This window comes from Aotus nancymaae, unplaced genomic scaffold, assembly GCF_030222135.1.
Source record: "Aotus nancymaae isolate 86718 unplaced genomic scaffold, 86718_ANA_hifiasm-v0.15.2.pri h1tg000040l, whole genome shotgun sequence".
NCBI lineage: Eukaryota > Metazoa > Chordata > Mammalia > Primates > Aotidae > Aotus > Aotus nancymaae.
In genome coordinates this window covers 101,768,849-101,788,293 of record NW_026988454.1, presented here as the reverse complement: position 1 = coordinate 101,788,293, position 19,445 = coordinate 101,768,849, and the positions used below count along the sequence as shown (strand labels likewise).

The 19,445-nt window shown below is 35.3% G+C and overlaps 1 protein-coding gene and 1 long non-coding RNA gene across 4 annotated transcripts in view; one reads left to right on the top strand and one right to left on the bottom strand.

Moving 5' to 3' along the window:
- EYS (eyes shut homolog) overlaps positions 1-19,445 on the bottom strand; it is a 2,025,572-nt gene that overhangs the window by 349,786 nt on the left and 1,656,341 nt on the right.
- The window catches only part of LOC105723026 (uncharacterized), a 277,237-nt gene continuing 262,696 nt past the window's right edge, over positions 4,905-19,445 (top strand). The window contains exons 1-5 of one of the 3 annotated variants that reach the window (XR_001108725.3): positions 4,905-4,965; positions 6,219-6,374; positions 7,847-8,115; positions 13,472-13,516; positions 14,133-14,355. This is a non-coding gene — a long non-coding RNA (uncharacterized LOC105723026). Of the gene's footprint in view, positions 4,966-6,218; positions 6,393-7,846; positions 8,116-13,471; positions 13,517-14,132; positions 14,356-19,445 lie in introns of all 3 variants that reach the window. The other 2 variants (XR_010336706.1, XR_010336707.1) reach the window with 2 other exon arrangements.

The following is a 19,445-nucleotide window of genomic DNA, read 5'->3' as shown; positions in this document are numbered from 1 at the left end:
AGTTTAAGATCTCTCTATGCAATATTAATCAAGTTCAATTTATTTTATAAAAATAAAGAGTAGAATGGTGGTTGCCAGAGGCTGGGGTGGTTGGGGCTGGAGATTAAGCAGGGATGTGGATTGCGGAGATGTTGGTTAAAAGACAACGAATCTGTTCAGGAGGTCTATTTCACAGCATGACTACAGTTGATGATATATCATATTCTTGAAAAATGCTAAGAGACTTCATATTAAATATTCTTACCATGAAAATGATAACTGTGTGAGGTAATATATGTGTTAATTAGCTATATTTTAACAATTTCACAATGTATGTGTACTTCAAAACATCGTGTTGTACATGATAAATAATATAATTTTACCTGTCTTAAAATAATAAATTAAAATAAAAATATTATCTTTTAATGCTGAGGTTTTGTCACTTTTAATATTCACATTCCTCATTGACTATCAAAAATCCAGTACTTAGTTGTGCAATATTAGGATGTACAGTTAGGTTTTATAAAATTAACTCAAAAAATGTTACGTGCATAAAAATGTCATGGGCAATTTCTTTTTTCCTCCATTTTTATTAAGTGATATGAGACTAATTCTTCTTTATGAGAATATCTTCACAGAGTAGAACATTTTTTAGTGGTTTATTTACTTTATTCTACCTTCTTTTCTTTTCTTTTCTTTGAGGCGGAGTCTCACTCTGTCACCCAGGCTGGAGTGCAGTGGCACATAGAATTCTTCTGCGGAATTGCTATTTTCAAACAAGATAGAAGGAATGAGGCTCACTGCAACCTCTGCCTCCCAGGTTCAAGTGATTCTTCAGCCTTGCCCTCCTGAGTAGCTGGGACCACAGGCGCCTACCACCGTGTCCGGCTAATTTTGGTATTTTTAGTAGAAACGGGATTTTGCCATGTTGGCTAGGCTGGTCTCAAACTCCTGACCTCAAGTGATCTGCCCATCTTGGCCTCTCAAAGTGCCGGGATTACAGGCATGAGCCACCGTGCCTGGCCTCTTCTAATTTTTAAGTACCTGACAAATGTAGAAATCAATATGTCAGATACTTTAGTCTACACAGAATAAATTTCTTAACAGATGATTCATTCAGACAGATTGAATTTTTACTTTAGATAAGAATTATTTAGGTAAGTATTATTGTGATAGTTACTAAAGAAGAAAACCAGACTCTTTTGGACAGGAATCTAACTCAACTGCTTAAAGGAGAGTAAAATTTCTGAGGCAAAGTATTGCAAAGCAAGGGAATACATCTGAAAAATATTAGAAATGATACAGCAGGAGTGAATTTGGGAAATTTGACTTCAATAAGCATCTTAGAGGGAGAAATAAAAGAGGAATCTTTTTCCAAATTAAAGTTTTAAATTTATGAGTAATTCTACATTTTGGGTTTTAGAGTCTGAAATTTTGCAGATAAACTGGTTACTAACTGGAATAAAAATATGTTTTGCAGTTTCAAAATTTATTTAGATGGGAATATAAGGTTGCCATTGTTTTAATGGCAAAAAAAAAAAATGTTTCCACGAAATTTGTTTATAAACTGAATGTGTGGCTTCATTGAGAGGCAGGAATTTAGGTGACAAGGTAAAAAGAAAGCTACCCATTTTATTATTTTGAGATTCTCCACAATTTTTAGAAAAGTCTAATAATCTCCTTTTTCTTTTATTTGTACATATTTTATTATTTTGGTATTATCAATAATTTTAAGAATTTTGATGTGCAGAATTAAAGTTTAATGCTAATAATATAGGGATTATTTCTAAATCTTTGATTGCCGTGTTGCATACTTAAATTTGTTCTTAGAAAGATAACCTCATAGCACTGGGACTAAAATAGATGGAAAGAATAAATTCTTGAATGGCAATGTGTCCATATGGTAAGATAGAACTTGCAAAGTTAATTTTTCTTAATTAGCAGTAACTTAATCAGTTCCAAGTTAGAACTGAGAAAATGTTTTCGGTAAACTGAATTTTTTTTGTAGAGGTATCCTTTTAAAATAACTCTTATCTCTTCATTTCCATACTGTGTAAATTAGAAGTTTGAACCTACTATTTTTAATTCCAGCAAACATTTTGGCACCAAATCTTTATTTCTGTCTTTTGTGCTTGTGGTAATATGGTGATATATGGAAGATGCTTCAGAGTTACTTTTAATGCTATGGAGCGGGGGGTGATAATCAGACAAAAATTACTTAAGCGTTATCTGCAATTGTAGTTGGAATGTACTTCCATTTAATTATGTGTATTCAATAACTCATTGTTTCTGAAAATTGTCCATCTTGAAAAAGTTAATGAGCTGTTAAAAACTGGTCTATGTAAACATTTAGGTAGAAATACAAATTTGGTATTATTTGGGACATACGCCTACTGATTTTCAAATGTTAATTCGATTTTATTTTCTGACATTTAAAATTGGTTTTGGAAATTTTAATGTGGTGCACAACTAAGATAAAAAGTATTAGTTTATATCCTAGACTCATGACTCAAAAACTAAGGACAAAGAGTCAAATCCAGCACACTCAAAATTTTGTGGGAGCACAGCCATATCCATTTGTTTCCATATCGTCTATGGCGGCTCTAGAGCTGCGGTGGCAAAGTGGAGTAGTTTGGCATAGACTCTATGGCCTGCAAGGCCTGAAATATTCATTATCTGGCTCTTTAGAAGTGTTTGTCAGCTCCTTATCCTGGAGCTCCTAGAAAGCTGTAGCTGAGCTTTACAACTGCCCATGAAAAAGAATAATTAAGGGCGCTATCCTAAGGGGGAAACAAATACAACCTATGGTATTCATTTCAAAATGTGCAATCAGATTTTGGTTCATGGTAAAGAAAAAAGTTTTGAAAATTAGAATAGACTCAAGAGAAGGTATTTAGTTACATTTTAAGTTTAATCCTGGTCACTTACTAAATGCATGGGTAGATGACCTATACCCTTAAGATTTCTGTCCTTTTGGGGTGGAGGTGGTAGTGGGGCTTTGCCTCTTTAGACCATGAGTGATAGACTCTGCTGATTCTGACAGAAAGGGTCCCATGGACCCCTGCAGTTTGGAGGCAGTTCCATCATGGATTTGTACGTGTGTGTGTGTGTGTGGTGTGTATAGTGTGTGTGAAAAAACACAATTGCCTTAAAAGTAGAACTAAAGTAGACTAAAATAGTTAGTTTTCAGGAAAATAAGAATCATGGTACATAAAACTTTAAAAGTTGGTTGAGTACGGGAAAAATAAATTTTCTGGTATTAAAGAGGTCTAAAACGCTGCCTTCAATGCTGCTCACTGAAAACACTGAGCCAAAAGATAAGTGCTTTCTACGTAGAAAATGGTAAGTGCTTTGCCCTTTAAAAAGGGAATCCGGAAAATGTTGCCCTTTTAATATGTCCTGTAGCCTGCCCTGGATTTGAGGATGAACAGAGATGGCACTAAAAATGATAAAGCAATAAATCATAAAGCCCCAAAGTTCCTTTTGTGTCAAAGCTCTTACATGTTCAGAAGGCAATAACTATCTTCAGTACATACCAATTTCCCTATGTGGGATGGAAATTGGAGAAACTGTGAGAGAAAATACTGACTAGGAATAAAACTGCCTTTGCCTCTTTTTCATTTTCCTTATTTTGAAATTTTTGCTGTCCACATGTTAATTGGAGATCTTAATAGTTCTAGCTGCAAGTTGATATCTGAGGCAGAAAGAAAACAAATATGGGTCTGTATCTCAGCTGGAATCTAAAGTAAATATACTCTTTTTTTTAATGTTCAAAGTATTTTAGGTTCTTTTCACTCTCTTCATGTGTTACCTGCCTTTGCTTTTCATGCATTTGAAACTAACCCACTCTCCTCTTCACAGTTCTCTTTAAGTTTCTAAAATACCAGTGTAAGTGAGAAAAGGTAAAAAGCTGTTAGAAAAATCTCTTTCCTTTAGAAAGTTCATGAACACACAAGATAACATATGAATGATGAATGAGAGTATAAATTTCTTTACACTTCAAAAAGGAAGAATTACAAGGCAGCAGATCATTTTTTTTGGTTACTGATGGACTGGATTTGGAGTCATTTGTAGGATTAATTTGGAGTACTGGTCAGGATCAGGAAATAATAATTAATTCCATGATTATTAAAGTTTCTTCTGATTCTTTAGAATCTTTACCTAAATGTGCATGCAATGCCTTGCTTCTCCATTAGTAACAGGACTTAATTATTTTGTAAACCACTTTAGGGAAATCTTTAGCTAGCGACTGGAAAATGGGGAATAAGCATGCTCTGCTCTATTCCAAAAGTACTTGACTTGGGGGTTACTTTTCATGGTAGAGTCAGGACAATCTCTATTAAATGCTTATATAAATAGGAAGTGCACGTTTCTCTGCAGTGTTCAGAAGACTGCAAACAACAGGCCTTCCATGAATATCCCAGGCCGTGCCCCAGGAAGGAAGCTCTTTGTCCATTTAGTGCACACACTTCCCTCTTTAGCTCTCCAGATTCATTTCTTGTGACTGAATGGAAACTACAATCTTTATACGACCTGAGTTCAATGTAATGGCTTTTTGCTTTTCCTCCCAGGACTTTGTAATTTTCTATATCTTTTTGTTCACTGGACACTTAAAAGACTCTTCCTGATCCAAAGATCATGAGTCTACCATGAACGTTTAGGCTTGTCTCGGCAGACTTGCTTCTAGTCAATAACACTTGCCTTTGTCTCCACATCCACCATCTTTAAGGACTTCCACTCCACTTTCCTCATGTCATATACTATTAGAAAATTGCTTCCATAATAACAGAGGGTGCAGGTTCTGGGGCCAGATTGTTTGAGTTTGAATTCTAGTTAGCTGAGTAACCTTGGACAAGTTATTTAATATCTCTGTGCTCAGCTTCCTCTTCTGTAAAAAGGAGATGATAGGTGTATTTTTCTTATAGGGTTGTCAAGACGATTAAATGTTAATATGGGTGAAAATTTTGGAATACTGCTGGAGAAACAGTAAGTATGATATTTAAGAACGTTGTTTTTATTTACATTGGGCCCCATAAAGTTTTATGACCTATGCCTAGGGAATAGGTATTGAATAAACATTTTTTAAACTAGTGATAAAATACCATTTCTACCTAATATTTTGTCAATTTTATAAAAGACTGAAAATATTTAGTGCTGGTGGGAAAGTGGGCACTGCTGGCAGGAGTACAGTTGGTACAGCTTTCATGTACAATATGAAATGCACCACAACAAGGCTCAGTACTCCATATATAGGTATGCATTATTCTGGAATGTTCATAGCGACAGAATATTTATTGAATGCTTTGCTGAAGAGCGTGGGGACATCTAGGTTGCTTGTGTGTCACAAGCAGGACATGAGAAACCAGGACCACTGCTTGATTACCACTCTTTAGCCACTTTCCACCATTACTTTTGTGCCATCACCCATGTACCATGTTGGAGCTAATGCTGAGTTCAAAGTTAGAGTCCTCTTGAACACCTAGAGGTTCTGCCACAAACATGCCCATTACTTTCTAGTTCCTCATTTCTTTTTGGATAATTCTATAGAATCACCTCCTTTTCTCAAGGTGTGGGTAGGTCCTTGAGGGTATAGGGAAAAAGATCCTGGCAATCACTTCATTGATCTACTCCAAACATACTCTCTAAGACTGTTTCGCTGCAGATACAGGAAGTCATTTGGAGGTCAAAGCTAAGATGCTTTGTTCTGTGTGGTAACTTCCTGGTTAAGAAGCCTCAGCTTTGGATATGGTTGATTAAAACAGATTTAAAGACGAAATGAAAACACACTAATTTAATATATCACCATTATTGTTCCCCTTAAAAAGAAATATACTAAGTAAACTTCTTGTTCATTGTTAATTTAAACTCCACACATAACTTGAGGAACTTTTTATGAAAACCTTCCCCTGCAACTCCTGGACCTGAGGAGTTTCATTACTTATGCTATTGAGGCACATGTTCTTTTAGCTTTGTTTGTGAATCCTTGTGCATGTGAATATGTCATATTCCTATATCTTTTGAGTATAGGATTCCAAACATGTTCAGGGGTCTTTTCAGAAAAAAGGTCACTTCCTTTTTACAGCAGTTCATTAGAAAACACCTATTTTCTGTCTTCCTTTTATGCTGTTATAGGTCCTACATTGAATGGAAAGTTTGTTTCAAAATAATTCCATTAATTAGTAGAGAGCATTGATCACTGATTAAATGATTGTTATTTATCTGCTTTTGTTCACATGTAGATTTGCTACAGCCCTTTCATTACTGGCTTTCTGCCCATCAGTATTACCTCAAGATGATTCAGAGCAAAGACTTTCTGGTTAAAATGTGATGAAGGCTAAAATCAAAATGGCAGAGAGCCGAGAACACTTCAGGTGGAACATAAGTTCGCTTATAAGGTAAAGCACTCATGTAAGGTGAGTGGCTGTACCCTGGTGTTTAACTCAGCTTGAATTTTAGCTGAATAATTCTGTGCAGCTCCATTTGTTACTTAATGTAGTTATGAAAATGTATTTGCCCTTTGGTCTTCAACATTCCCCACACATCTTTTAGAGTGCTTAACATTCTTTCTGTTCCTTTCAGGGGAAAAATTCACTTCTTTTTTACTATTGATAATAGAATATTTTGAGTGATTTTTTTTTTTGCTTTAAAAAAATATGATAGACCTCCATGGTGAGAACATATGATTTACTATGCCAAGCTGTTTTGCTGATTTAGCTTCCAGATGAACAAGAAAATGAAAGGCAGAAGTGAACGGTTTAGATCAAATAGTAGATATCACAAACAAAATGACAGATGTAACTCTTGAAAAATGTGGAATGCAGTGGTTAAGACTAAATTTAGTAATTCACTTAGGAATTAGCTGTATGTAGAACATTGTATATAGAACATTGAGATAATCTTTGGCAGAAAAAGGATTATCTCATTGTAATCAATCCAGTGGAAAAGAACACCCCTTACTCGGCCATCTTTCTCTGTGAGCACACAGGCCATTCATAGAACAACCATTATTTTCAGCCACCAGCTATTGGGGTCAGAGTGAGTTGTCTCCATGACTGTGTGCACATCCTTTGGCTACAGGCACTTGAAACTAATTTTTAAATGGACTAAAAAATTCCAAAAGCCAAGTTATAGTAATCCAGCTGCCATCTGATAATGAAAACTCTGCCTAATTTTTACTTTTTTTTTTTTAATAATGAAAAGCTTTTTCAGAAATAATTTAAAAAGGTGAATGTAAATACTTCAGGTGTATTGACAAACATTTTTATTGAGGGAGAATACTGCTATTATTCCCCGATTTTACCCTCAGAGTAACTCCATTTTTTAATGTTTGGGTAAAACAAGTTATTAACAACAGTTAAATATTATGCAATGTGTAATATTATACATGTATGTGTATATAGATATATGTGTATATATCCATATATGTACCATGTAATACATATATATCATATATTTTATATATGAAACATATAATACATACTATATATATCTTTTATGTATGAAATATATAATATATATTTTATATATAATAAATATATTACATATATTTACATATGATTGCATATGTACTATATTTAAATTTATTACAAATGTATTTTACATATATAACATATATATGTAATATATTTTAGAGATTTTTAATATAGTTGAGAACATTAGCTTCTTGAGGTTTGAGATCAGACCTGAATCTTGCCTGCCTCACAGTAAGCAGTGACAACTTGAAGGGATAGATTTCAGACCTAGAGTACAAAAAGGCATCTAAGGGGAAGAACATGTGAAATGTCTCCTGTCCATATCTATCTACTGATTTATCTGTCTGTTTCTCTCTCTCTCTCTTTCCATCTCTCCATCTATTTGGATTCACCAGAGGATGAAAAGGACCATCTTTATGAGAATCTTTCAGTGAGCCGGGAGGACACATGCTGGCTGGTGCCTATCATCCTCTACATCTTAACTTAATTCTGAAGCATGAATTTCAACTGAAAGGAGGCTCAAGCTTTATTATTTTTTTTCAAACATAAACACAATAGAATTTATTTCCTTTCTTTTTGCTGAGGGAGAAACAGTCTCCTGGTAGGGGAGTGGTATTTTCAAAAGCTTCTTAGGTGTCTTTAAAAACAAGGAGACAACTGAATTGTAAGTGCTGCCTTTTCTCTTAATAAACTTCATCCAGACAGTCAGCACATCACACACTGACAGTCACATCTGATTATGGTTTATATTTCTTACCATCAGAATATTTCTTTGCCTGAAAAATTGTTTCCATATTTACTACCTCCACATCCTCCCCTAGAAATGAGGTAGAGTCTGTCAGTAGGTCATAATTTCTGTGACTCGATACATTTTCCATTCTCTTTGAAGGCTGTAGGACAGAGGTCAGGCCTAGCTTTACATTCTCTATCCCCTTTGAGGGTTGTAGAGCAGAGGTCAGGCTTAGCTTGCCAGTCACTGCAAATTCACTTTATTCACAATATGCTGTGCTGAGTGTTAACGGTAACATGGGGCACCAAGGCTTTTTTCCCCTCTCATTATTCTATATTTGAAATTAACTGAGTATTAAAATTAGGCACCTTTTTCCCTAGGTAAAGATGTGTTTCAATTTCCATCTCTAATTTTAAAGTGTGTCACTAGGTTTAAAAAAAAAAACAAGATAAAATTGTGGTAATTATGTTATAAATTATATTGGTGAGGAGAAGTAATAATTCAATCATTCCACTTAGGAGACCAGAGGTTGTTATTAAAGATGGTCTGCAAGCGAAGAGAGAGAAACAAATGGGATCATCATCAATGCAAAACAACAGAAACACAAAAACTGATTCTATCAACATGCAGTAGGGAAAAGAGTAAATGTGCCAGAATCTACAAAAATGAGAAACGAATAAACAGGCTCAAATTTTCAAGTGGATGCTTTTAGAGAGATATACTTGATGGGCATTCAGAACTCAGGCTTAAAAATGCCTCACAGAACAGGAATTGTTTCATGTTAATTTTGAGTTAAATTTTAAAATATGAGTTGCAAAGTCTAATCACATACATCTCAAAGAGCTGTTTATAGAATTAGGTGACTTAGTATTTTCAAAATATTCAGAAGAGTGTTTGTCACATAATAAGCACCAAAAGAGTTTCCTTCTATTATTTTTATCTCAGTTGGTCCTTGCATAATTCTATCAGATGGATACTGCTATTATTCCCCTTTCAGGTGTGTCTCAGAAGGTGAAGTCACTTGCTTGGAAAAACTACATGTCCCTACTGAATACCGTCTTCGTGGGGACTATCACTTAGGTGACTGTCCTTCTCTGGCCCAGAGGTGGGCTGCAACAGAGGCTGGTCTCCTCATATGTTCGCTCCTTTGATTTTGAATTTTATGTAATTAATTAAGTAAGTAATCTAGAGACAGAGTCTCACTCTGTTGCTTAGCCTGGAGTACAGTGGTGCAATCTTGGCTCACTGCAATCTCCTCCTCCGAGGTTCAAGTGATTCTCCTGCCTCAGCCTCCCAAGTAGCTGGGATTACAGATGCATGCCACCACATCGCCTAATTTTTGTATTTTTAGTAGAAACAAAGTTTCGCCATGTTAGCCAGGCTGGTCTTGGACTTCTGACCTCAGGTGATCCGCTCATCTCGGCCTCCCAAAGTGCTGGGATTACAGGTGTAAGCCACCGCGCCTGGTCTTGATTTTGAATTTTAAGTGGTAATGAGAACTGTTGGAATGTATCCCTGTAGAGAATGACCTGGATCCCAGGGACACACCCCAGTTTCTGTGCTTTCTGAACGTGGTCCTTGAGAATTTACTTTGATCCTTGAGCTACTCCATATCTTTCCATTCAGTTGTTTCCATTGTGACTTTGGTTCCGCATGGCTTTCTGCTTGATGGAGGAAAATGGCAGTGCCCTGTTACAATCATCTGTGCTGTGGCCTGAGCTGGCCTAGGAAAAGCTAACGTGGTAGAAACCTTTGTCTTGAGAAAGGAGGGATTCAAATGGCCCCAGTACAAACATGCTGCCTCACTTCTTTAGTACAATAAAATCATGGTGATAAAGGGAAGCTCAAATTTTTTTCATCTAACTGTTTTACATCATCAGATTAATGATTACCTGCAGGTCTGAAGTATTCTTAAGTGCCCATGTTCATCTAGTCACTTTCTTTGTTCATTTTTATATGACTATATGACCACTCTGTTTATAAATCTGGTTTTTATCTCCTCTTATTGATATCAAATATTATCAACTTCTTAAAAGAAGGGACCATGGTTTTTTCCTACCACCAGGACCTGTGATACATAGTTTCACTAGGTTTTCCAGTTATTCTGACTATTCTCAACCCCGTTCAGTTGTTCCTGTTCTCCTGTAGAACTGCCACTCCGTTCTCCCTTCTAGATGTTTGCTCATGTTGTTTCTCCCACTTGAAATGCTCTTTTTCTCCCACTTTATCTTTGAAAATCCTGTACCATCTTCAAATCTCAAGTGGCCCTACTTCCTCATGTGTCAATTTATGTTGATTTCTCTCTGAATTCCCCTAGCACTTACAATCGGTACTTCACAGTGTAGTAGTTATTTTATGTGAGTATTTACCTGAATGGTAAGATTCACATAAACAGTGATCAGTTGTTTTTTTCCCCAATATTTTAGTATCAAACATTTTAAACATTCAGACAAATTAAAGGGATTTCACAGTGTAAACAGTCCTGTACCTACCTACAATTAACATTGTGCTGTATTTGATTATCATTTTGCTATCTTTGCACTATCACTTATGTATCCCTCTATTCATCCATCTTTTCACCTTTTTTGTTTGCATTGCAAAAGAAGTTGCAGAGATGAGAATATTTCACCAGATGCTGAGGCATACTTTAACATGCTTAAAGTATGAGTCAGTATTTTTTATATTTTTTGTGATTAACTTTTCTCTTCTCCATAGAATCCAGCAGAGTACTGACCACATCATAGATGTTCAATTCTTTCCCACTGGATTGAATTTAGGTACCACTTTGAAAAGCATATGAAACTAAAGGTGTTTAAGCCCAGATAAGTGGTCTCTGGAGCCTCAGAGGCAGATAGAGGTGGGTGTGTTTTACAGACTTTTGGAAAAGATATCTCTGTACGTAGCTTGTATTAGCCCAACTTGTGACCTCTCAAATATGTCCTAGGAGTATGTCCAGGCAAAGTCTGAGGAGACACTTGGCTGAGAAACTAGACAGGCTACCATTTGATTGACTCAAATACTAAGAACATTGATGTTGCAGAAATAAGAGACAGATATTCTAGTTTATCTGAAGGTAGATAGAAATGAGGTTATAAAATAGTCATAAAAATGGGGTTCATGTGCAGCAGCCTGTTCCATTGCACCCAGGTGGGTGGAAATTCAACTCCTTACAGAGCCAGCACACTCTCCAGATAGACAATTTGAGCACAGACAGACAATGGCTTTGCAAGGAGGCTGCTTTCCTGAATCCATGTAGGCAGTGAGTTTCTGACATCTTATTAGGGGAAAGAAAGTCACAGTCACTTTTCAGATTTGGTAACACTTTTTAAAACATGTACTATAGCAGTCATTATTCACCCTGACTTCTTTCTTTAACAGAGGCATATTTATATCCATATCCACATCCACATACACTGCTTCATTCTTCAAATGACAGGCTTCTTCTCATCCACGTGTCTCTGATCATCCCCTCTTTGGCTTTCTCTCCTGACTCTTTATTGAATCCCTCCCACCCTCCTGCCATTATGCTGTATCTCTGCATTCTATTTTACCTGAAACATTTTTCAAAATGACTAACTATATACTTGTTTACTTGTTTCTTATATTTATGTTAGTGTGCTAAAATTTCATAATGTCAGAAACACATTTTTCCATTATCCTCTGTAACGATAGGGTCTTAAAGTACCTGACTCATAGTAGACTCCCAATTAAAATGTACTGAATCATTTATACTGAAAATACATGAATAGGGAGAAAATTTGTTTCAGTGTTATCCTAAATGCCCTCACTGTGTTTAACTCTCACCCTGGCTCTTTCCTTTCTTCATTTCCTAGTACTTTTATATATCCTGGCTCCTTGACTGGGGCCTGTGCTCAAACTTGACTTTCTGGGCAGTGCCACAAGTTAGAAAATCATCTACTCCATCTGTAAACTTTCATTCCTTCAGCAAGGTCTCTCACAGCTAGGGGTTAGGAGAAAATTTTATCTGATGGAAGAAATTGACCACAAGCTGTGAATGATTGAGAACTTTGCTTAATATGTTAAATCTCCTGAGGATGTTTACCTATTAGGAGAGTGGTAAAATCTGGTAGTATGACTAAGCAACTTAAGTAATTTCAGGCAGTTTATGTGAAACAGACACTCGGCTGTCTAAAATCACAATCTGAATGATCTGAAAATTGAGAAAAGCAAATTCATTCTTCTTTGAGCATATTATAATCTCACTTTTGTTATGCATCTTCATGTTATAAGGGGAATACTGAATTCCATTGTCTCTGACAGATTATCTGGTGGCTGATACATTGAATTAAGAATGTAGGGAATAGTTAGGATGGTGAGGATTTCCCAAATCATGTTGTTGAAAATGGGTTAGGAGCTGGGAGTATTTTGTTTACAGAAAAAACACAGGGAAGATAAGAAAACTTTGCTTAATTCATTTGAGAAATTTCCTTTGAACACATACTGTATACTAGCAATAAATTAAGTGCTGTGGAGAAACAGTAATTAAAAACACTAGTCCTGCCTGCCCAGAGTTTATATTTCATGATTAGGAAATAGTTAAGGGCAGTAAAGTAAAAAGCAGAAGATAAATTTATGGTTATGTGTGTTCTTTCTTTTTTTCTTAAAAGAACAGGTAGAGGATGAATGCACATAAAATTGCAGGGAAAAATACATTTTCTTAATGTAAACAAGTCCCTAACATGCACAGAGTCTATAAATGTGGAATGAAATGGGATGCTTTCTGGAATAGCAATTTCCCATTATTGTTAAAATTTAGTTGATGCTATCAAGCTTTAAAGTCTTAATAAGATTTTAGATAAAATTAAGGTTTTAGATAAATCCCATATGCATTAGTGATGAGAATACAGACTTGCCCATAGTTTTTAAAAAATAAGATTCTGTGATTTTGTGTTACTCAAGATCACTAATTTTCACTTATGATGACCAGAGAAATGAACATGACTATTCTTATAAATAGAAGTCTTCAAGGTCAGGTTTGAAAAAGAGGAGTTATTTGTTTTGGACTGTTTGTGATCCTCTCACAAAGAAAAAGAGTCAAGTGTTCTGTGAGCCCAGCATAATAAACAACTGATAGCTCTTTTCTTTATGTATAATAGGAAGTAAAACATAGGTCACAGAGAGGGGAAAGATAAAGGTAGCAGCGTGTCACCTATAATAATCAATATAAAAGATAGGAGGAGGGGAAAGAGTGCCAATTGTGCATCTAGTTCTAGCTTTCCCATTTTTGCCTTGAGTCATGTGGATCCACGCAAGTCTCCTTTCTTCTCAGGCATGAAGTTTCTTCAGCAGAAAAATGAGGGGATTGAACTTACTGGTAATGTAACTTTTCAATCTTACATTTAAATATTGTAGAAAAAAGTAAATATATATTTTGTGAGAACACTTAATTATTTTGGACCATTAAAATAATACATTAGAAATAAAATTTGCTGTCTTCTCAGTGGATCAGTTAGAGTCATGTAATAAAAAAAAAAAAATCACTCCTCTTATTCCCGAGCCTAGGAATGAAAACCCAGCAATGAAAATGCTTTAATTAAGCACTTAGACATACTTTTGAACAATCATATGTGATATTTTAAAGCAACTGTTCTCTCAAACAATGGTCAGTAATCTTGGTTGAGAAAAATCTGAAAAATAGCATATCAATTTGTGTCAATCTTTTAATTAGAAATAAATACTCATTTTAGTGTAACATACTTCCTCGTATTAGATAGAAGGGGAATGTGCTGAACTTTGCTGGATTTATGGAATTAAAAACATGTGTCTACAATAGAACTGTAATTGATCCACGTAATTTTCTAAGATGAAAAAATATATTTAAACAGTACCTACCAATTATAGTCTAATGAATTTTAAGTAATAGAATGTTATGGCTTGATATGGTTTGGCTCCGTGTCTCAAATCTCATCTTGAATTGTAATAATCCCCAGGTGTCAAGGGCAGGACCAGAGGACCAGGTGGAGGTAATTGAATCATGGAGGCGGTTTCTCCCATGTTGTTCTCTGATAATGAGTGAATCTCGCGAGGTCTGATGGTTTTATAAGCGTCGGGCATTTCCCTGCTTGCACTCATTCTCTCTCCAGTCGCCCTGCCAAGCGGTTCCTTCTGCCATGATTTTAAGTTTCCTGAGGCCTTCTCCCGCCGTGCCAAACTGTGAGTCAATTAAACGTCTTTTATTTTTAAATTACCCAGTATCAGGTGTCTTCATAGCAATGTGAGCACAGACTAATATATGGCTTTTCTCATAATAGCAAATATGTTAAAATTTTTGGTTTGTGATAAGTATAGCATCATATAATGACTTATAAACATCTTTAAAATACATTTAAATGTATCATATGCATTTTGTGGGCTAAGTGAAAATAATTTCTTCTACCCCTTTTTGAATTTCCTGAATTTATAAATGGTATGCTAATTCCATGTTTCTTGCAATATATTATCATGAGTAGAATAAAACTTGTGCTAAATTTTAGTGTGAAATTTCTAATAGAAAAATGGCAGTTGTATAAGTGAAAATAGAAAATAAAAGTTTTAGATTTTGTACGTTTTTAAGTCTTATTATAGTTGAGTTTTCAAAATTGTTATGTTCACTAATTTTATAAAGCTTATTTTAGAATTAAAAAGAGAATTTTGAATATTAAGATTTTCATGAAATGTGAAGTATAAGACATTTTAACTTCATTTATTGCTGTGCAATATTGAGTAGTGATTAGAGTTAGACTCTGGATTCAAATTTCTTGACTTTGACAACTTCTGTGTGATTTTTCAGCGTCCTGAGGCCTTATATGCCTCATTGTCCTCGTCTTTAAAATAAGTATAATAGTAACTCACTGGTTGAATATTATAAATAATTAAATACAGGTGTAAATAATTAAATACAGGTGTAAATAATTAACTACAGGTGAAGACTAAGAAATATGCTTAGAAAATAGTAAGAGCTTAATTAGTGATAGCTATGTTATCATTAATATAATCTGGACATTTTCTTTAAGAAAAAAGAATCAACAGACTCTCCATTTAACCCGAAGGCCCTGTGTTAATGTCATTCCTTTTTTTGACACATAACTTTTGGAGTTCCCATTAGGTTTAAGTCAATTTTCTTATTTCTTTATGAACATTTTATTATTTGTATATTTGCATATGGCAAACCTACTGCAAATCTCTCTAAAAAGCTAAATTTCCATGGCCTTTACATACTTAACTAATCCCGTTTAGTAAGATTTCTGTGGTGAAGTCTATATAATTGATTTTCTTCTGACTGTAACATTTCAACCCTCTTATACTTGTTTATATTGTGTTGATTGTTTCACGTGTGGTCCTGGGGATTAGCTCTAATACATACTTTATTCCTAGCGTTCTTATAGTAGTTTACATGTGACAAAAGGAAGAGATCTTGCACCATTTATTGTTTGATTTTGGAGTTGAGATAACAAAAGATTAATAGAAAAATCCTTCACAAGACACGAGCATGCTGGGAATTGAGAACAAAGGAGTTCAGTATGTGCTGGAAGCAGTCTAAGCTAGCTTTTAGAGAGTGATTGTCTTGCAGAAAGCGTAGTGTACAATTTCATAGGATAAAACAGAATATTTAGGGAAGGAATTGTAGCATTAACTATGATGCATGTGGTGGGAAATGTGGGACTGTGTTTAGGACAGTAGAGATTATGGCTTCAATGAGTGGGAAGCCCATGAAACTTGGGTGTTAGAGGAGGATAAAGATGTAATGGGCTGAGAAAAAAGCTTGATTATAAGACACATGATTTGTTCATAAAATGATAAATGATGGAGATAGGGGAAGTTTCCTATTGATGATTTGCTTTGAGAATGACCTCATTTAAAGAATATTTCAGGAATGGGTTGTATAGCATTGTTAAATACAAGGACTCTAGAGTAAAATAGCCTAGGAACCCTGTTTCAGTTGCTTATAGTTGCCTGACTTTAGATAAATTACTTAATCTCTTTAAGTCCCAGTTTTCTCACTTCTTAAATGAGTATCATAAATTAATCCTTAAAAATGTTATAAAGAATAAGTGAGTGTGTAAAAATATTTATCATAGTGACTGTCATATAAGTGCAAAATAAATATATATTACATAACTATTAATGGACCTGAAGAAATGACTAAATGAGATTAATGCAGGTGAAGTTTTCAGCATATCCTTTAACTATAACAGACTCAAAACTTAACAGACACTTACATATCCACCTCACAATCATCTGGACAGTTTTCTTCCCTGATAATATGGAAACAGATATGCTTACTGTAGTACAGACAAGAAGAGGCATTTGTCCACTCCATGACCCTGCCAGAGCTTGGCCTCTGATGGCACCAGGACTATCGCTTTCTCGTTTATGAAACTGCAAAGGAGACAAGCCTAACAAGCAAGAACCTTCAAAGACATTTGCACCAGAGGATAGTGGATTAGTCACTCTGCTAACTGCCTAATTATGAAGTGTTTGTAATAAGATGCTATAAAATAAATAGCGAGCCTTTTTTCTAGTCCTACAGCAGCAATAGAGGAAATAGGTGTATGTGTGTGACAAACCATAACAATAATACTTTCATTTGAGGGATACTTGATGTTTTTTAAAGCACTTTCATACATATGAAATTCACAGAAGTCTATATAGCAGAAAATGAGTGTTATTATCTTTATGTTTCAAAAAAGAAACAGGTAAGATCCTTTGCAGTTATACAAAGAGTGCTTTGCTTCCTCACTTCCCCACTTGCAGGATTCTGCCTTTTACGTGTCCTGTGCCTTCATTTTGAAGCAGAATACTCTATAAAGATTCCTTCTTTTGCTCTATACTCAGGTATACTGTATTTGGGTTGTGCTCTATGTTCTAATAATATATCAGTGAGTAGCATTATTTGGAGTTACGTGTGTTCATGCTGAAGCACATTTATACAATTAGCATTTTGTGGTTTTGGTGTGATTAGTATTTAGTTGTTCTTTGGAAGAGTCACTGTTTCTTTGGCTCGCTCCTCATAAGAAACGGTAGAACCAGTCATGAACACAGGGAATTTAGCTCCCTGGTTACTATGGCAGGGCAATAGCAGATGTGGGGATACATGGCTAGTTTATCTGAAAGCAACATTGGCTTGCTTAGGTGTAAGTCAAATTCAAGTGTCTCAGGCTTCTTCAAGAGGTAAGTGCTGATTGCATCTATCAGCCTCAATCAGTAACAGTGAATACTTTGTGATGTGCTGCCTAGAGGCCTCTGGGATGAAAGGGGACGCAAAGGCCTGGTCCTCTTGACTACATTCAGGAAAATATGAACATCTCACGTCCAGACTCCCCTTATGGACAGCTGAGGCCTCTGCCGCAACTACTTTGCAATTCAACTTCTGCCTCTCTTCAGTCCTGTTTCCCTCACTGCCTTCCAAGTCTTGTTCCTAAGAGCATTCTGTAATAAACTTTGTGCATGCAAATCTCCATGGCACAGACTGTTTCCAAGGAATCTGACCTAAGATGCAGTTACTAAGTTTCAGGGGCTGAGAACACTCTCTCTTAACTGCAGGAATTATAAACCATCATAGAATATCCCTCTCCAAATATGTTTAGAAATCTTCAGGACTTGCTTGCACATGTATGCCAAATATCAGACTCGCTTGTTGGTGATTTCTGTGCATCATCAATCCAAGACTTTACATTTTCCTATTGTAAGAATTCTATACATTCCTACATTTCCTATTCAAAGAATTCTATATATTCCTATTCTGTGAGGTTATGCCAAACCGGAACTGTTTCTGTCACTTTCCCTGAGGCTGAGGTGACAGAGGACTTGGGATTCTCCTTCACCCTAATTTATGCTACAGGACCCCAGTGAAAGGGATGAGGGACACTGCTATCACCATGCAAACAGGAAAATGCTCCTTTGGTATTTTATTATTTGAGTAGAGGGGAAGGGATTCCCAGGGCATGTCCATCATATATGACTGGAAATTTTTATACTTCAAATGGTGGGAGCTGTATTTAGGTGTCTAGCCCCTAGGTAGATCAGCAGATGCCACTAGGCACTGTGGACATAATATCATCACGAGGCACAGTATATTTCTGTTTTATGGTAATTGGTATAGGGCTTTGTACTGCAATCTCCTTCTTTTTATCTTTGTAACATTTTGTCTTTGAAGGGCAGGATGGAGTTCTGATATTACTGGCAATTAGAATTAGGCCAGCTATTACAAAGTTAGAAAGTAAGAGGGACCAGGACAGAATTCTATTTCAAATATCATAAAATAGAAATTTACTGTGTCTTATGATGGCATTAAAATAAATTATCTGAAGAAATATTAAAACTCTTTGTTCCCTATTTATTGAGTTCAAACATTTTGGCTCAATACCAGTACCTGTCTATGGAACCAGCTTTCAATTTTAAAGAAAATTAGTAAATCTTTTAAAAAGCCTTAAATTATTCTTAACTGAATTCTGTATTAGGTGGAAAAGAGTTCACAGATGTTAAATTGTAAAACAATTTATATCATCATATATCTACATTTCATATGTTGATAAAGTCATGAGCAATTTGTTGAGGAGGAAGCTGGCATAGCTTCCTTTACAAAGATAGTTTTTTTTTTTTTTTTTTTTAAATAAATAGAATGCTGTATATTTTGAGTGAACTCAGAATTCTAAAGAAGTTAATTGAGAGAAATGTTTTCAAGGATTGAGCTCTACCACTAGGAATAGGCTTCAAAAATTTTCACAATAAAGTCTGATAATCATTTTAAGGCAGTAATGAAATACTCTCTAACCACAATGATGAATTCCAATTAAGGAGAGCTAGAGGGACTACCTAAGTGGGATGAAAAATACACAAAATATCAATATATTGTTAAATAACCACTTTATCACTTAATTAACAAATAATCTCTTGATGTTTCTCCTGAATCTTATTTTTCAACATGTTAAATCCTATTATTTAACTGTGCTGTACACCAGAGTGTTCTCTGACCCCCATCAACTATTGCTATGCTGTCCAAATTTTTATAATTTCAATTTGCCCCAAGTCTTTATTTGTTTCATATTACTTTCTTAGATAACTGTCAAAGTCTTGTCTTCAAAGTGATAAACAATACACATTTTAGAATTACAGCGAGAAGGCTTTTAAGAATTGAAGTTATTTTGCTGTATGCTCTGCGACGGCACAAAAATAATTCAAACGTCCTCAGTAGTCTTTTCTGACAGTGGTAGAAATGTTCCACTAATAATAAAGGATGGAAAAAATCTGGAGTCTTCCTCAGG